Genomic DNA, 15863 nt, shown 5'->3' on the forward strand with positions numbered 1-15863 from the left:
CAATGATGCCCTGTGTTCTCCGTGTGCCTGGGAAACAGCTCACGCTGTTAAACCTAGCCACTCACTGTCTGATCCTTTCTCCCCTGCTGTCCTGCTCCATGCCTTAAACCCCAGTGATTCTTTTTCTGGAATTCACCTCTCCTCTGCCCACTCCTTCACATTCGCATGTCCAAATGCTACCCAACCTTCAAGCCTCAGCCTCAGTGCCAAGTCCTCCAGGAAGAGTTGCATGAGCCACAAGCTAGCAGTAGCACTGCCAACTGATAGTGGCTTATATCTGAAAGCTGCCCGTCCTTACTTACAGTAAGTTTCCAGCAAGCTGGTTCCAGGATTCTTTCAGCAACTCACTGATGGGTTGGACTCTGCAGACCTTGAGAGATTTCCTTCTTTTAAAAAAAAAAAAGTATATATTAATTGTACAAAATAATGGGTTTCACTATGATTTTCAAGCATGTATATGATGGATTTTGATCATACTCCCCCCCATTGCCTTCTCTTGTCTCCCTCCTCCCCCTCCACTGGTTCTCTTCTCTTTTCAACTATTTTCTTGTCTTTCCTTTTCTTTTTTAAATCTAGATTCTGAGCCAGGCATGGTGGCTCATGCTTGTAACCCTAGTAACTTGGGATGCAAAGATAGGGAGGACCACAATTGTGGTCCAGGCCACCCAGGGCAAAAAGCCCACTAGACCCCCATATCAACCATGAAAAGATGGATGCAGTAGGGCACACCTGTCATTCCAGTTACCTGGGAAGGGTAAATAGGAGGATCATAGTCAGGCTGACCTGAGCATAAAGACAAAACCCTATTCAAAAAAAAAGGGAAAACAAAAAGCTGGGTGTGCCACTCAAGTGGCAGAGTGCTTTCCTGACAACCCAAAGACCTTCAGTTCAAACCCAAAAAGTTAAAAATAAAAAAATAAATCTAGATTCTGCATAAGAGAAAAACGTGATATATGTCTGAGTCTGGCATATTTTGCTTAACCTGATGATCTCCAGTTCATCAGGATCGATGATTCGATCCTTCTTTATGGTTGAATAATATTCCATTGTGAATATAGACCACATTTTCTTTATCCTTCCATCTATTGACAGATAGATTCCATAATACGGCTATTGTGAATAGTGTCATGATTTCTTGATCATAAGACAGATGCTAGAGTTCAATGATCTTCCAGGAGATGAGAAATACAGAATGAATTAGTAAGATAAAGTAACAAGCCAGAGACCATATATGTACAGAATTGTGGAACAGTAGGGATCCAAGATGATGACTTAGCTCAGCAGACCCTGGGTGTAAAAACACAAAGAACAGCTGGAGGCTCCTATCCCAAGATGGTCCAGCCAACAGATGATGGGATGAGAATGGAGCCTGGAGTCCTATCCCTATTCTGAATGTTCCCTTTTCCCTGCTAACTACTTACATGGAAATGACTGTACACAAGAGGGGCTGAATTCCAGGAATGTTTATCTTCTAAATTACAAAGGACCACAAACTTTCTGTAAAAAGCCAGCAAGTAAATATTGTAGACTTTGTGGACCACAGATGGTTTCTGTTGCATATCCTTGACCTTGTGGGGGCTTTTCTGCTTGTTTTCACAATCTCTTAAAAATGCAGGAGCAGTGCCTGGCTCCTGAGCTGTATAGAAAGGAGTGGTGAACTGGATTTGGGCACTGGCTCCCTGACATGTCCTGACTTCCTGACTTCTTCCATCCCGAAGAAAGTCTGGCCATGGATCTATTGTGACCTGGCTCTAGGAGTGGGATTCCATGACAGTTCCAGAAGTCTAGGGTGCCTGTGTACAGCTGATGGCTGTGGAGGTGCTGGGTGTGGTGTTGACCTGCACCCTGTGCAGGGTGCTGCTTACACCCCCAGTTTTGATATTCTCCTGCTCCCATACTTTCTACGAACAGTGCCTGGAGATGGTCTAAGTTTGCCAGAACTGCACCCATGTTGATAGGCATACCTGCTATCCAGTGTGCAGAAAAGCAAGAGAGATGAGGCACCCTTCTGCTGTGATGGAGGCAGATTTCTTTCTGGCCAGTGCTCCTCAGACCCTGGTCCATGAAAGAACTAAGAATATTGGGCCCCCACATAAAGTCTGAAGGGCTGTGAGTAAAAGGTTTCACCTATAGATTTAGAAGACACTGTGGTGCTACAAGGGGACATGTGTTGTGGCTTGATGTTGAAGATAACTTTCTCTTTTACTTCTCTCCCTCCCTCTCACCCTCCCTCCCTCTCACTTTCCCTTTCTCTCTCTCCCTCCCCTTCCTTCCTTTCTTGCCATACTGGGGTTTGAACTCAGACTTCCACACTTGCAAAGCCTGCACTCTACTGCTTAAGTCACACCTCCAGTTCATTTTTCTCTGGTTATTTTAAAGATGGGGCTTCATGAACTATTTGCCCTCACTGGCCTCTATCCAAGATCCTCCTGATCTCAGCCTCCCAAGTGGCTAGGATTACAGGCATGAGCTACAGTGTCCAGCTGAGAACTTTCCAACAGAGCTGCCAATATGCTGATTTTCACTTGGCCCATTTGTGTTGGGGGTTTATGATCACCCAGTAGGTACCTTGTCATGGTGGCAGGACACCAGAGAAACAGAGACAAGAAAGACCCAAGCTTTGTTTACAGTGTGAGTCTACTATGTGTCCCTAAAGACAGAACAGCTTCAGAGCAGGTGACTGACCAATGTGGGTGGAGAGGGCATTCCAGAGACAGTAGCAGATACCAAGGCAAAAACAAGGGGTCCTTGAAAAAGAGGTGTCTAAGAGTTGGCCAGGGAATAAGAGAAGCTTCAGTGTAAGGTATTGTGAATGATACCTGAGATGTTAGGGTATATACCCATATTAGTCAGCTTTTCATCATTGTGACACAATACCTTAGAAAAATCAACTTATGAGGAGGTAAGGTTATTTGGCCCATGGTTTCAGGGGTTTCAGTCCATAGTCACTTTGTCCCATTGCTTTTGGACTTGTGGCAAGGCAGCACATCATAATGGACGTGTACAGCAGGAGAAATCTCTTCAACTCATGGCAGGCAAGAAGGAAAGCGAGAGAGAAGAAGGGGCCAGGGTCCCAACATCTCCATTGAGATTAGGCTCTGGTGACCTCACTTCCTTCCACTAGGCCTCACCTCTTAAGCTTCCATCACCTCCCAGCACTGCCACAGACTGGCAGCCAAGCCTTTAGCACATGAGTCTTTGGAGGACATCTCAGACCCAAACCATGTATCACTGGAAGAGTAGGGTAGCATTTTTCAAAGAGGTCTTACATGTCAGGCAAAAGGCTTTGCATTTTCTTCTGAAAGCAATGGGGATCCAGTAAAAAAAAAAAATTTGTAACATGGAAAAGGTTCTAACATTGACTTTAGAAAGCACACATTATACATGCGTTATAGACTCTTAGCTTTGTGCTATTTATTGCCACAACTGGGATACAGGAACCATGATTAGTGCTTCTCCAAGCTCTTTGGCCGTTGGTGAAAGGAAGGAGAAAAATATAGAACAAATAGGCTGCAGAAAGAGGGATCTTCTTTCTGGGATTCTGGAAAGGGCTTCCTCAGAATGCCAGTGACACCTGACATTTACTTCCTCTCCTATGGCTGAGCACCTCACTAACAGCTCATTCCCCATCTCTTCTCCCAGAGGGACCTTTAGTTTCTTGGTTGTGACTTTCTTTTTTTTGGATGTACTGGGAATTGAACCCAGAGCTTCACACATGCTGGTCAAGTTCTCTATCAGTGAGTCCTGGATTGCAACTTTAAAGTAACGTTCTTTAATATCTATTTCTCCTCCCAGCAACTAGAACAACAGAGCCCTCTGATTTCCCTCTTTGTAAGGCGAGGCTGTCCTTGTCATCTCCTCTGTTTTCTAGCTTTCCTCCTCCCTGGTGAGGGACATGGAGACCCTCCGACTCACAGCCCACAAGGGACATTGTAGAGCAGACAGAAGATATACTGAAGTCTTTTGCTTCCATTTTGCTGAGGCTGGATTTGGAGGTGGGCGGGTCCTGCAGATGTGGTCCCCCAAGAGGAAGATGTGACACAGAGCAGGTGTAGACAAGCTGGCCTCACCCTGACAGAACATGGAGCAACAGGGAGAGGGACTGCCGATTGCACCTGTGTCTTAAGGAGCTGGAAAAGAGCTTCAGATTGAATGGATGCAAGGAATTGAGAGAAGAAGACAGAAGAAGATCAACATGCCCAGCTCTGAAGGTAGGCCTCTGGGACATTTTCAATGTTCTTTGATTTTCTTTAACAAGAATGAAGACCCAGATCCCAGGTGCTGGTGTTGGGGTTCTGACAAGTCCATCTTTCATGGAGACTTCTACAACAAGGGCATTTTGCAGTGGGTGCTAAGCAGGTGCTACAGTTTAAATCTGAAATGTTCTCGTAAGACCCATGTGCCTTTAAAGGCTTGGTCTCCAGTCTATGGCACTATTGAGAGGTGGCAGAACCTTTAAAAGGTGGGGGCTGGTGAAAGTCAGTTAGGTCACTGGCGATGTCCCCTTGATGGGGATATTAGGACCCCAGATTCTCTGCTCCTTCTGCTCTTTTTGCTTCCTGCTGCCATGAGGTGATCAGCATTGTTTTATAATGTACTCCCCACCATGATACAGTGCCTCTCCACAGGCCCAAAAGCAAAAAGGCCAACTGACCATGAAGTGCAACCTCTGAAACCATAAGCTAAAATAAACCTTTCTTCCTTACAAGTTGATCGTCCAAGGTATTTCATCACAGTAGTGAAAATCTGACTAACACAGCTAGGATTCAAACCCAGTCCCATCTCCTCTCAAGTCCATTTCTTTTCTCATTCTAGAAGAACTGAGACATTCCAAGTGAAGTAGGAAAGAAATCACTCTCTTGCACCACTTATGATGAGCCCATTAGATCAGGAGACAATTGCCATTGAAAAGATAGCTTACTATTCTTAGGTCCTAAGAGGAGAGGTTGCACCACCCACAGGGGCCATGCAGGGAATCACCCAGGTGGGTCAGGAGGCAGAGGGAGAGGGGAACTGCGGGTAGCAACCCTTACTATGGAAAGAATAGGCAAGGCAGGATAAACAAGCTTAGGCTTGCTAGTTTGAATGAGAGGCCTAGGGCTGTACGTAGTTTTCTGGTACCTGGCCCTGGAATAATGAGGGCAAGTGGATAGTGGCCCAGAGTGTGATGTGGAAGGCTATGGCTTATGGATTGGTTCCATTTGATTGATGCATTTTGAAAGGAGCACTCACAAGGCAGATATGAAGTACATGCTTATAAGCCCAGACCAAAGCAGAAAGATTGAGAGTTTGAACATAGCAAAATACCATTTTAAAAATAAACAAAATAACAAAAAGCACTGACAGGTGAGTCCTTTACTGTCTCCAGGAATTGGCCAGCCTGGGAGGGCAGACCCTGCAGATTCAGCAAGACCCAGATCTGAAAACATCAGAACACAGGTGATAACACACACAGTTAGCACAGCTTGGTCTTCCATGCCTGGTTCTAGTGTCATATTTTGGAGATTTGGCCCTAACCTCTTCCTCTCCCCAAGAAGACTTAGTTCTTCCTTCTCTGTGGTGCATCCAAATGGCACAGACATCAACTGTGAGCTTTTTCTTCCCCACCAGGAGGCACAGAGTTTACAAACCACAGTCAAACAATAAAAGAACAGAGGTGTGGCTCAAGTGGTAGAGCCCCTGCTTTGCAAATGCAAAGCCCCAAGTTCAAACTCCAGTCCTACCAAAAAATAAGACTAGAAGAGCACAAATTCCTGTTATACTTGGCAAGATTTGTAGTAACTTTCATGACAGATGATAATAGTACTACACCAGCACCAGCCTGAAGGTGTCATTTTGTGAAGTCTCTCACAACCCTTTCCCTTCCCCCCCACCACCCTCCAGAATTTTGAGACAAGGTCTCACTATGTAGCTCAGGTTTGTTTTGAACTCGCAATCATCCCTCCTCAGCATCCTGAGTGCTGGGATTACAGGCGTGCACTACCATGCCCCACATCAGCCATTTCCTTTTAAGGTCTTATCAGCTTTCCCTGGAGTGGGAGATATGAGTTCTTTTCTCCTCCTGGACGATGTTTATTTGCCTAGGAAAAGACATGTCTCAGCTTTCCTTCAAGATGAGGTGATAATCAGCCATGGGAATTTGCCACAAAGTCATACTGTCTCTGTTTTAGGTCATTTATTTGAAGGAAAAAGGAACAAATGGGTTTCAGAATGCGTTGGAAACATTCAAGGAAGCATTTGAGATGCTTTACGCCAACAAGCAAAACCAACTCACTCAAACGCATGAAAAACATGGAGAAATCATGAATCTGATATTAAATCACACTTTTACTGTTTTATTTTTGCCTTGCTGCCTAATCTGTCAAACTAGTCAGATATAGTTGGAACCAGGTATTTCCTCAGGAGTAAATAGAGGATTACTTTGCAAATAAGTTCACACTCAAATGTTGACATTCATTCTTCCTTCTTACCAACAGAACCCAGGGCTGTGTGTGTGTGTGTGTGTGTGTGTGTGTGTGTGTGTGAGACCTGTGTGCCCTGTGTAAATGTGCACTGAGGATTTAAGGGACAATATGCAGAAGTCAAAAGTCACATAGTTATAGTGAAGTGCCAATTAGGTTTGTGCCAATTCAGCTATGTTTCCTTGAGGTAGAGAGAGAGTAGGAGAGAGAGAAAGAGAGAGGGAGAGAGAGAGAGAGAGAGAGGGATGAATGTGACATTCCTCTTGTCGGTTCCTGCAATGCCTATGAGAAGTAAGCAGTTTGGAGAACCGAGTTTGGCTCTGATGTCTGGATATTCTGCATGAGTTTTTCATGCCATCTGTCATAGCAACCCTTGATTACATTCCGTGAAATGCTCTGTACGTTGTAAATTTATGCACATATCTACAGTGTACCTTACACAAAACCACATGTGCTCTATAATATATTCCACAGTCCCTCCCTAAGGAGTCTCCAAAGGAAGGTATAAATTTGTTTCCTTTTGGCACTGACTCTAGGATGGATCCCTGTGTCAGATGTGACACCTCATAACAAATTCTTCACTATTGACAATGTACACTGAAAACTCTCAGCACATTTGATTTCCCCAACAACTCCGCAGGGGCAGAAGATGTCAGTGTTTTCCATTTTTCATCAATTAATGTAGCATCAGTCACCAGGTGAAGGTCCTCATAAAGCTATGATCAAATGTAAGCTAAGTTGGTGAATTCTTTAGAAGAAGTCAGAAGTATTTGTGAGTCTTCATAATTTCACTGTACCTCGAAGTTATTTGAAACCAACTTCCAAAGCATAGATGTGGCCCTGAAAGAGGTCTTAGAGCTCCAATTCAGAAGTCTGTCCTCATAGGTCAAGGTCTCTGTGATTCTCCTCTCTCAACCAACTGCCTGGGTGCTTCAGCTTTCATTGGCCTCTGCTTCTTTATTCTAGCTCCTACTTCTCTACTGAGGCATTGCTTGGGAGAGGCTAGATTAGGCCAGTGAGAGGACACAAAAGAATGGGATAAACTGAGTTATTCCCTTCTGGACTCTGCATTTAAAAATCAGTTTAGTTGGTTTGTCACCAGTCCTCATTGGTTCTGTCTCATCTTCTGCAATCATGTCTCTCTAAGAGGAAAGAACAGGAAAGAGGAAAGAGAGGAGGGAAGATGGCAGGGGATGGCTCCTCCTTGATCCATTCCATCTGCAAATGTGCCCAACTCAGTTTGAGCCCTATAGTGGGGCTCAACTTCATTTGTCAAGTCTCTTACAATATTATCCATAGCTACCATGTGCTTAACATCTCTCAAGTATCAGGCACTACCCATTTAATACTCACAACACCCCTCTGAGGTAGTGGTATGGCCTGTGGAAAAAGCCTTCACCTTGGATTCAGAAAGACCTTGACTTCTAATCTCTTCTAATCCCAGTACTGCCTGCCCCTGGCAAGTTACTTAACATCTTGAAGCTTTCTGAGCTTCTTTTTCCAGGCATACCATAAAATAACAAGGGCGACATGCCACTTCCTAAATTATCATCAAAGCATCAAAGTACTGCCATCACTTCTGTTCTCCACATACTGGGGATCTTGGTGCAATTCACTTAATACCTGCTTAAGAATCCACTCAGAATGTCATCGGCCTGGATTATAGCAGACCCTCTGTAGGCAGGCTTGGAATGGGAAGAGAAATAAGATTCTCTGACATCCCCCACCCAGTCGGATGTGTCTGAGTGATGAAGAGCCAATATGTGCAATGTTCAAGGTCTTTGGGGACCGCTGGTCACACCAGGCTGCCAAGATTGCTGACATGAAGAAGAGAAGAAAGCTACCTTTACCAAGGACTCTCAGAGTGTGCTGAACAGAGCCAACAGCATGATACAGGCAAGGGTGGTTCAACTCACATGGTTCATGTCCATTCCATGTAAACAGCAGGATAATGTCTGGTTCCAGTTCAAACAGTCTTCTCTTCAGAGCACTAGGTGGACAGAGGCAGAGCTTAAATGCAACAGTGGTTTTACACATTGCCTTCTCTAGAGACAAGCTCTTGAGTTTGTCCTGAAATCTGTCAAATTTTGAAATGTGCACTTCAGAAAACAGTGAATTCTGATTGCTTTAAGGGTTTCCAAATATGGAAAATTAACAGCAGCCCCATGGCTCCACTGGTCATTTTCCTAATGGAGGCTGAATGCAGTGACCCCGAGTTCACTGGTATACCCTGTTGGGAATGGCAGTCCTGATGATTTCTGAGTTACCTTCAGAGTCATTCTGTAATTGTCTTGGGCAATAGCTCCTGGATTTTGTTTAGATGTTGAACTAAAGAGCCATCTTTATCAGATGGCTCTTTGGCCATACCTTTGATGTTTTTCCCTGAATGTGCTCTTTAATATGGTACAATGTGGTTAGGCTGAGAATTTATTGAATATTTTGTTATGCCACCTTTACTGAACAATTCTACCTTTAAGTCATTTCCCTTTTCTCATGTTTTATAATAAGCTGTCAAAAGAATACAGGCCACACCTTCAACACTTTGCTTAAAAATACCTTTAGCTAAATATCCAGTTTCACCATTCACAAGTTCTATCTTCCACAAAAACTAGGACACCAACACAATTCATCCAAGTGCTTTTCCACTGTGTAACAAAGATAATCTTCCCTCTGTTATCCAAAAATGTTCCTTATTCCCACCTGAGGAACATGTTTTCAGGCATATTTCCACCGTATTTCTGCCAACAATCTTTTCATGGCCATGTAAGTAGGAAGTTTGGGACCTTGTCTGCAGCTCTCCTGTTTTCTTTCTGGGCCACAGGTGGTTCTGGTGAGGGCCCAGAAATCTAGCCCATACCACTGAACTCTTCTGGCCTCTACCCATCACCAAATTCCAAGACCACTACCACATTTTTAGGTTTGTTACAGCAGTCCCCACTCTCAGTACTACTGTACTGTCTAGTCTGATCAGGCTGCTATAAAAAAAAAAAATACAGGGCTCAAACTGAAGGGATGGCTTAAGAGATAGAGCACCCACCTGTCCAGCAAGCATGAGGCCCTTAGTTTGAACCCCAGTACTGCCAAAAAAAATTATATATATAACTGAGTTCAGTCCACAGATTGAAAAAAATATAAATTAGGTAATTGATTAACAACAAACATTTACTTCCCACAGTTCTGGGTGCTGGGAATTCTAAAATCAACGCAGATTTGGTCTCTGGTAAGAGCCTACTTCATCATAAACAGTGCCTTCTTGCTCCATTCTTACAGGGTGGAAAAGACAATATAGCCTTTTTTCAGTCTCTTTTATAGGAACACTAATCCCAATAATGACATTTCTGCCTTCATGACCTAATCATCTCCCCAAGTCCCTACCTCCTGTATTATCACTTTAAGGGTTATATTTCAATATATAAATTTACAGGAGACATAAACATTCAGGTGATTTGCAGATACCTTCCCCACAGTGTGTTCAGAAGCTCCACAACTCTTCTGTTTAGGGATGTTATGGAGGTTTCATTATATAGGAATGATTGATCGAATCATTGGCCACCAATCTTGAGCCTCTCTGTCCTCTCCCCAGAAACTTGGTGGGGTGCTAAAAGTTCCAACCCTCTAGTCATGGGGTGGTCTTTCTGGTGACCAGCCCCCAGCCTAAGCTATCTTAGAACCCACTGAAAGTCACCTTCTGAGCTCAACCAGCATGATGGAAAGGCACAGGTTATAGATAACAAAAGATGCTCCAACCATTCCCATCATTCAGAAGATCCCAAGACTTTTGGGGCACTGGACCAGGAATTGGGGACAAATACCAAACTTTATTTTCCATTATGCCACAGAACAGAACAGAACAAAAGCCATCTAGGAACACTTGCAACTAACATCATATTTCATCTTAGAGCTGAATGTCAGAGCTGGCAAAGTAGTAGAGCACCTGCCTAGCAAGTGTGAGGCCCAGAGTTCAAATCACAGTACCACCAAAAGAATAACAATCTGAATGTCTTCTTCCAATATCAGGAAAAAGAAATGTCTTTTATTGCTATTCAGCATTGCACTAGAGGATTAGTCAAGGTGATTAGACAAGGAAAAGGAATAAGAGCATCAAGATAGGAAAGGAAGAACTAAAACTTTTTATATGTAACTGCCATCATGTCTGCAAAAAAACCTAATGAAAACAGATAAGCTACTTAGAACCAATAGGTGAATTTAACAATAATGGAGGAAATGAAATTAATATATGAAAATTGGGCTAATCATGGTGGCTCACACCTGTGAGAGGCAGACATCAGGAGGACTGCAGGTGGAGGCCAGCCCAGGAAAAATATTCCCAAGACCCCATCTCAAACAATGAATGGGGACAGTGGCACACACCTATCATCCCCAGCTATGGGGGAATCATAAATAGGAAGATCACAGGTCAGGCCAGCTGGGGTGACCCTACCTCAAAATAACTAATGGAAAAAAGACGAGCAGAGTGGCTCAAGTGGTGGAGTGCCTAGCAAACATAAGTCCTAAGGGTTCAACCCCTAGTATCATCGAAAAAAGAAAGAAAGAAAATCAATTGTATTTCTATTAGCAACAAATTAAAATTTGAAATCTTAAAGTATCATTACAATATCACCAAAACTGAAATGTTCTATGTAGAAATATTATAAAATATGTGAAATATCTATATTCTGGGAACTATTAAAACTGAGCTAAATAAATGGAGAAATGTGCATTGCTCCTGCACAAAAAGACTCAATATTCTTGAGATGTCAATTTGCTCAAACTTGTTCTATACAGTTAATGTGAATGTAATTAATACTCTAGCAGTTTTTTAAAAGAAATTGACATGATGATTCTAAAGCCCACATGAAAAGGCAAGGGTTCTAGAATAGCAAAAATAATTTTGAAAAAGAATAAAAATTTGAAGGGATAACACTATCTGATTTCAAGAATTATTATTAAACTGTAACAATCAAGAAAAATGATATTGGCATAAAAACAGACAAATAGAATAATGAAATAGAAGAGTCAGGGCTGGCAGAGTGGCTCAAGTGGTAGAGCACTTGCCCAGCAAGCATGAGGCCCCTAGTTCAAACCCCAGTACTGCAACCACAACAAAAAGAAGAGTCCAGAAATGAATCCACACATATATGGGCACCTGCATTTTGACAAAGCTACAAAGGCAATGCAGAGGAGGATAGTGTTTTCAACACATGATGGTATAACAGTTGGATATCTATAGGCAAAAAGGAAAGGAAGAAAAGGAAGAAAAAGGAGGAAGGAACAAATGAAGGAATGAAAGAAGAAATAAACAAAAGGAGACAAAAGGGAGGGTGGGAAAGGAAAGAAAGAAGGAAAGAAGGAAGGAAGGAAGGAAGGAAATAAATGAACCTGCATCTATCCCTCATACTACATGCAAAAATTAAGTCTGACTAGATCATAGACCTATATATATTATATGTATTAACACCTGGAACTATAAACTTTTAGAACAAAATACAGGAGAAAATATTTTCAAAGTACATGTCTGATTAAAAAAATAATGAATATATAAAGAACTCTAAAACTCAATAATAAAACAAATAACTGAAAAAATGAGCAAAGTATTTATACAGTCTCTTCACTAAAGCTCTATAGGTAGCAAAGAAGCATAGGAAAAGCTGGGTGCCAGTGGCTCACACCTGTAATCCTAGCTACTCAGGAGGCAGAGATCAGGAGTTCAAAGCCAGCTCAGGGCAAATAGTTTGTGAGACCCTATCTCAAAAAACCTATCACAAAAAAAAGGGCTAGTGGAGTGGCTCAAGGTGTACACCTTAAGTTCAAGCCCCAGTACCACCACCAAAAAAAAAAAAAAAGAAAAGCACATGAAGATGGGCATTAAGGAAATATAAATAAAACCTAATGAAATACTGACACACACCTATTAGAAAGGTTAGACTATACGAAGTTACGAAGTGTTGGGAAGGACATGAAGGAATTAGAACTCATCCTTCTCTTGGGAATAATTTGCAAAACATTTTGGCATTTAAAAAAATGTTAAACATAGAATCTATTCATTGTATTCCTAGGTTTCTGAACATATGAGGATAGGAAAAGTCGTTGTACACAGACTTGTATACAAAAGTTCAAAGTAGCTTTTTAAAAAAAACAGACAATAGGAATGTTCAGATGAATGAATAACTGAATCGATACACACACAATTCATAATGGAATGTGAAAATATCTTAGTGTAAGAAGCCAGACCAAGAAGAGCAGGATTTTCATTTATATAAAACTCCCAAAAGTACAAACAAACATCCTATTATAGAAAGAGGGTCAATGATTGCTTGGGAACAAGAGGTTGAGGAGGGAGAAAATTACAAAAGACAGTGAGAAATTTTGGGGCGTGATGTGTTTGTTATTTTGATTATGGTGATGGCTTCAAAACAGCAAATAGGTTTTAAAGCTTATCAAATTGTACACTTTTATACATCAATTATACTCCATAAAACTGAATTGGGCTTACTGAACTTCTAGCAAGCATATGGTGTTATCAATAAATAATGTATATGCTTTCCTCATTTGTTCATTCATTCAAATATCACTCCTGTCAGCTGCTATGTGGTATGATAGTGAAACAGTGCACAACAGTGAGCAAGACAGAGGCTGCAGCTCTCCCTGCTTACCAGCTACATTCACTCCCCTGAGTGACCCATCAACACCAATGCAGACACTCACTGTCCAACCCACCTCTTCTATTGCTCTGGCTCCCTCCCTCATATCTCTGGCCTGACCACAGTGGTGGCTCCAATGGGGCTCCCTATGCCTCTCTGTTGCCCTTCACAGCCAGAGTGATCAGTGAACATTTTAGATCCTGCCATTTCTTTGTTCAAAACACTTACATTAGCCAGGTGCCAGTGGCTCATGCCTGTGATCTTAGCTATTCAGGAGATGGAGATCAGGAGGATCATGGCTCGAAGCCAGCCTAGGACAGATGGAGTAGCTCAAGGTGTAGGCCCTGAGTTCAAGCCCCAGTACTGAAAAAAAGAAAAGAAAATCTTTACATTATTTCAAAGGTTGCACACAACACTATGATACTTTTATATGTACTATTTTGAACTATGATCCAAATTCTCATCAAATGAAATCCCAGTCTGCCTGCAAGAAAATGTGATGCATATATAATATTCCCCCTTTATCTATGGCTTTGCTTTCCATGGCTTCAATTACCTGTGGTCAACCATAGATTGAACTATTAAATGGAAAATTCTGAAAATAATTAACAATTTAAAATTGGACATCATTCTAAGTAGCATGAAGAATTCTCACATGGTTGGTTCCATGCCACTTTGGATGGGAGTCATCCTTTTGTCCAGCATAGCCACACTATAATTCTCCACCCGTTAGTCACTTAGAGCTGTCTCAGTTATCAGGTTGATTACTAGGGCATTTCAATGAAAAGTTATTTTACTAATAATGGCCCCAAAGGGCAAGAGTAGTGATGCTGGCAATTTTGATAGCCAAAGGAGGCTGAAGAGAAGTCACAAAGTGCTTGTTTTAAGTATACTCTCACATCATCTCAGGAAGAGGAAGAATGAATACAGTATAATAAGATATTTTGAGGTTATCTTCACATAACTCTAATATGGTGCTATAATTATCTCTAATTAACTCTAATATGGTGCTTTATCATAGATAAAGGAAAAAATAGCACATACAGGATTTGGGAGTATACCCAATTTTGGGCATCTACTGGGAGCCTTAGAACATATCTTCTTGTGGATAAGCCAGACTACTGTAGAATGGAAGACAACCAATTGTTGTCTAAGGAGGAAAAGATAATAGGAAGGACAGAGAGGCAGATCTGTTAAGTGCCCTTGTGTGCCTGGCCAGGTGCCTAGTACTGCATATGCACCATCTTAGTTTTCTTGAAAACATGGATATAGGGCTACCCAGCTAATAAGAGCCAAGACTTTCTGTGAGTCTGCATGACTTTGTCATGGGTGCACTTTCCTCTGAAATGGCTGTTCCCATTGGAGAAGAGCTGATCTCTGAATATTTGAGATGAACTGGAGACCACAGATCCACCAGATGGGGCAGAGCACTGGACAGACCAGAGTGGGAGGTCTTGATGATTTTTCTAGAAACATTACACTAGGTCGATCTGAAATTTCATTTCCCTCAAAATTATTTATGTAATTTCTGCAATTTGGCTATATTCTTTCAATAAAGAACTGCATTTGGCTGTAAAAGTCCATGATTAGTGGCTGTAATAAAATAGGGGTCCTATTACTTAATGAAATGCCCCAGGTAGTAAGTGGAAGCTGGCTGACTTGGGGGGCCCTGATATTCCCCACTCCTTTGATCTCAGCTATGCTGTGTCCACACTTCTCAGCATAGAGTGACAAGACAGCTGTCCCGTGTGGGCATCAGGACCATGGGCTTGGCAAGGGCAGAGGTCTACACTTGTCCCAGAGGCACAGCCCCCCCCAAGACTTCTGCTTCTATCATACCCCCGACTGTAAGGGAAACATGAAATGAATATAGTATTTTTAGTTACCCACATTACTGCCCCCAAAGATTTGGGGCTCTTTGGGTAGAAAAGAAGCAAAACATGGATACTGGGCAGGTGACCAGTAGCATCTGCTATGCCTCAGTCCTCCCTGTCTCAATTTGAAAGGAGCTTGAGGCCTGGTAACCTGTTGCCCACCTACTTCCCTGGAGGTCTTTCCTGAGGAGGTGCACTTGCTCCCTTCCCAGGATAGGGAGAGGCTCATCTGGAACTATCAGCTGGTCAGCACCTAGACCATGCTGGACCCCGTGGTAAAATGCCTGCTCAGAGGTGTCCTGGACCAGCTGACCACCTTGAAGGAGGGGCTAAAGCTGAAGCACTACTCCAAGTTGGAGAGACTCCAATGGCAGCCTGGGAGCTCCAGGCACTGTGGCGACTCTACCTGCAGATGAAGGCGCTCTTGTGGCAGTACAGGCGCGGAGTGCAGTTCCTGCAAGATGCCCAGGGCTGAGATGAAGAGGCTCATGGCTTGCAGCATGTGTCCCAGGTCCCTGCCAAGGACAAAGTGTCCATTGAACACTGTTTTCAGGAGTTCATCAAAGGCATAGACACCACTGACTTGTTCCTGCCTGAATATGAGCAAAACCTGGCCACCACTGCTTGGCTCCAGAAGGCCTGGCGGCCTGGCTGTGTGGTGACAGGCGGGAGGCCGGAACAGGCGCTGGAGGAGATTCAGTGCTGGGTTTGATGCCAAAGCCAGAGGAAGTCGCCAAGCTTCCTGGGGAACCATCTTATGCTTCCCCTATTTCTTATGCTTCCTCTACTTCCCCTATTGAGGTGCCCTCAGCACAGAGAAGTGGCCTTGAGCTGTGGAGTCAACCATGTAAAGTCCTACCTTGTCTTCAGAGTGTCAACAACTTCAG

General features: G+C 42.9%; 1 long non-coding RNA gene across 2 annotated transcripts in view; it reads right to left on the bottom strand.

The window, feature by feature from the left end:
• Window positions 1–15653, bottom strand: part of LOC141415584 (uncharacterized) — a 45372-nt gene extending 29719 nt beyond the window's left edge. For both annotated transcript variants that reach the window (XR_012440565.1, XR_012440564.1), the window contains exons 1-4: window positions 15383–15653; window positions 13331–13465; window positions 8378–8451; window positions 303–386 (exon numbers count right to left, since the gene is read on the bottom strand). This is a non-coding gene — a long non-coding RNA (uncharacterized lncRNA). The remainder of the gene's footprint in view (window positions 1–302; window positions 387–8377; window positions 8452–13330; window positions 13466–15382) is intronic.
• Between the last annotated feature and the right edge of the window lie 210 nt (window positions 15654–15863).

The sequence above is a fragment of the Castor canadensis genome, chromosome 13 (assembly GCF_047511655.1).
Source record: "Castor canadensis chromosome 13, mCasCan1.hap1v2, whole genome shotgun sequence".
In the NCBI taxonomy this organism is placed as follows: domain Eukaryota; kingdom Metazoa; phylum Chordata; class Mammalia; order Rodentia; family Castoridae; genus Castor; species Castor canadensis.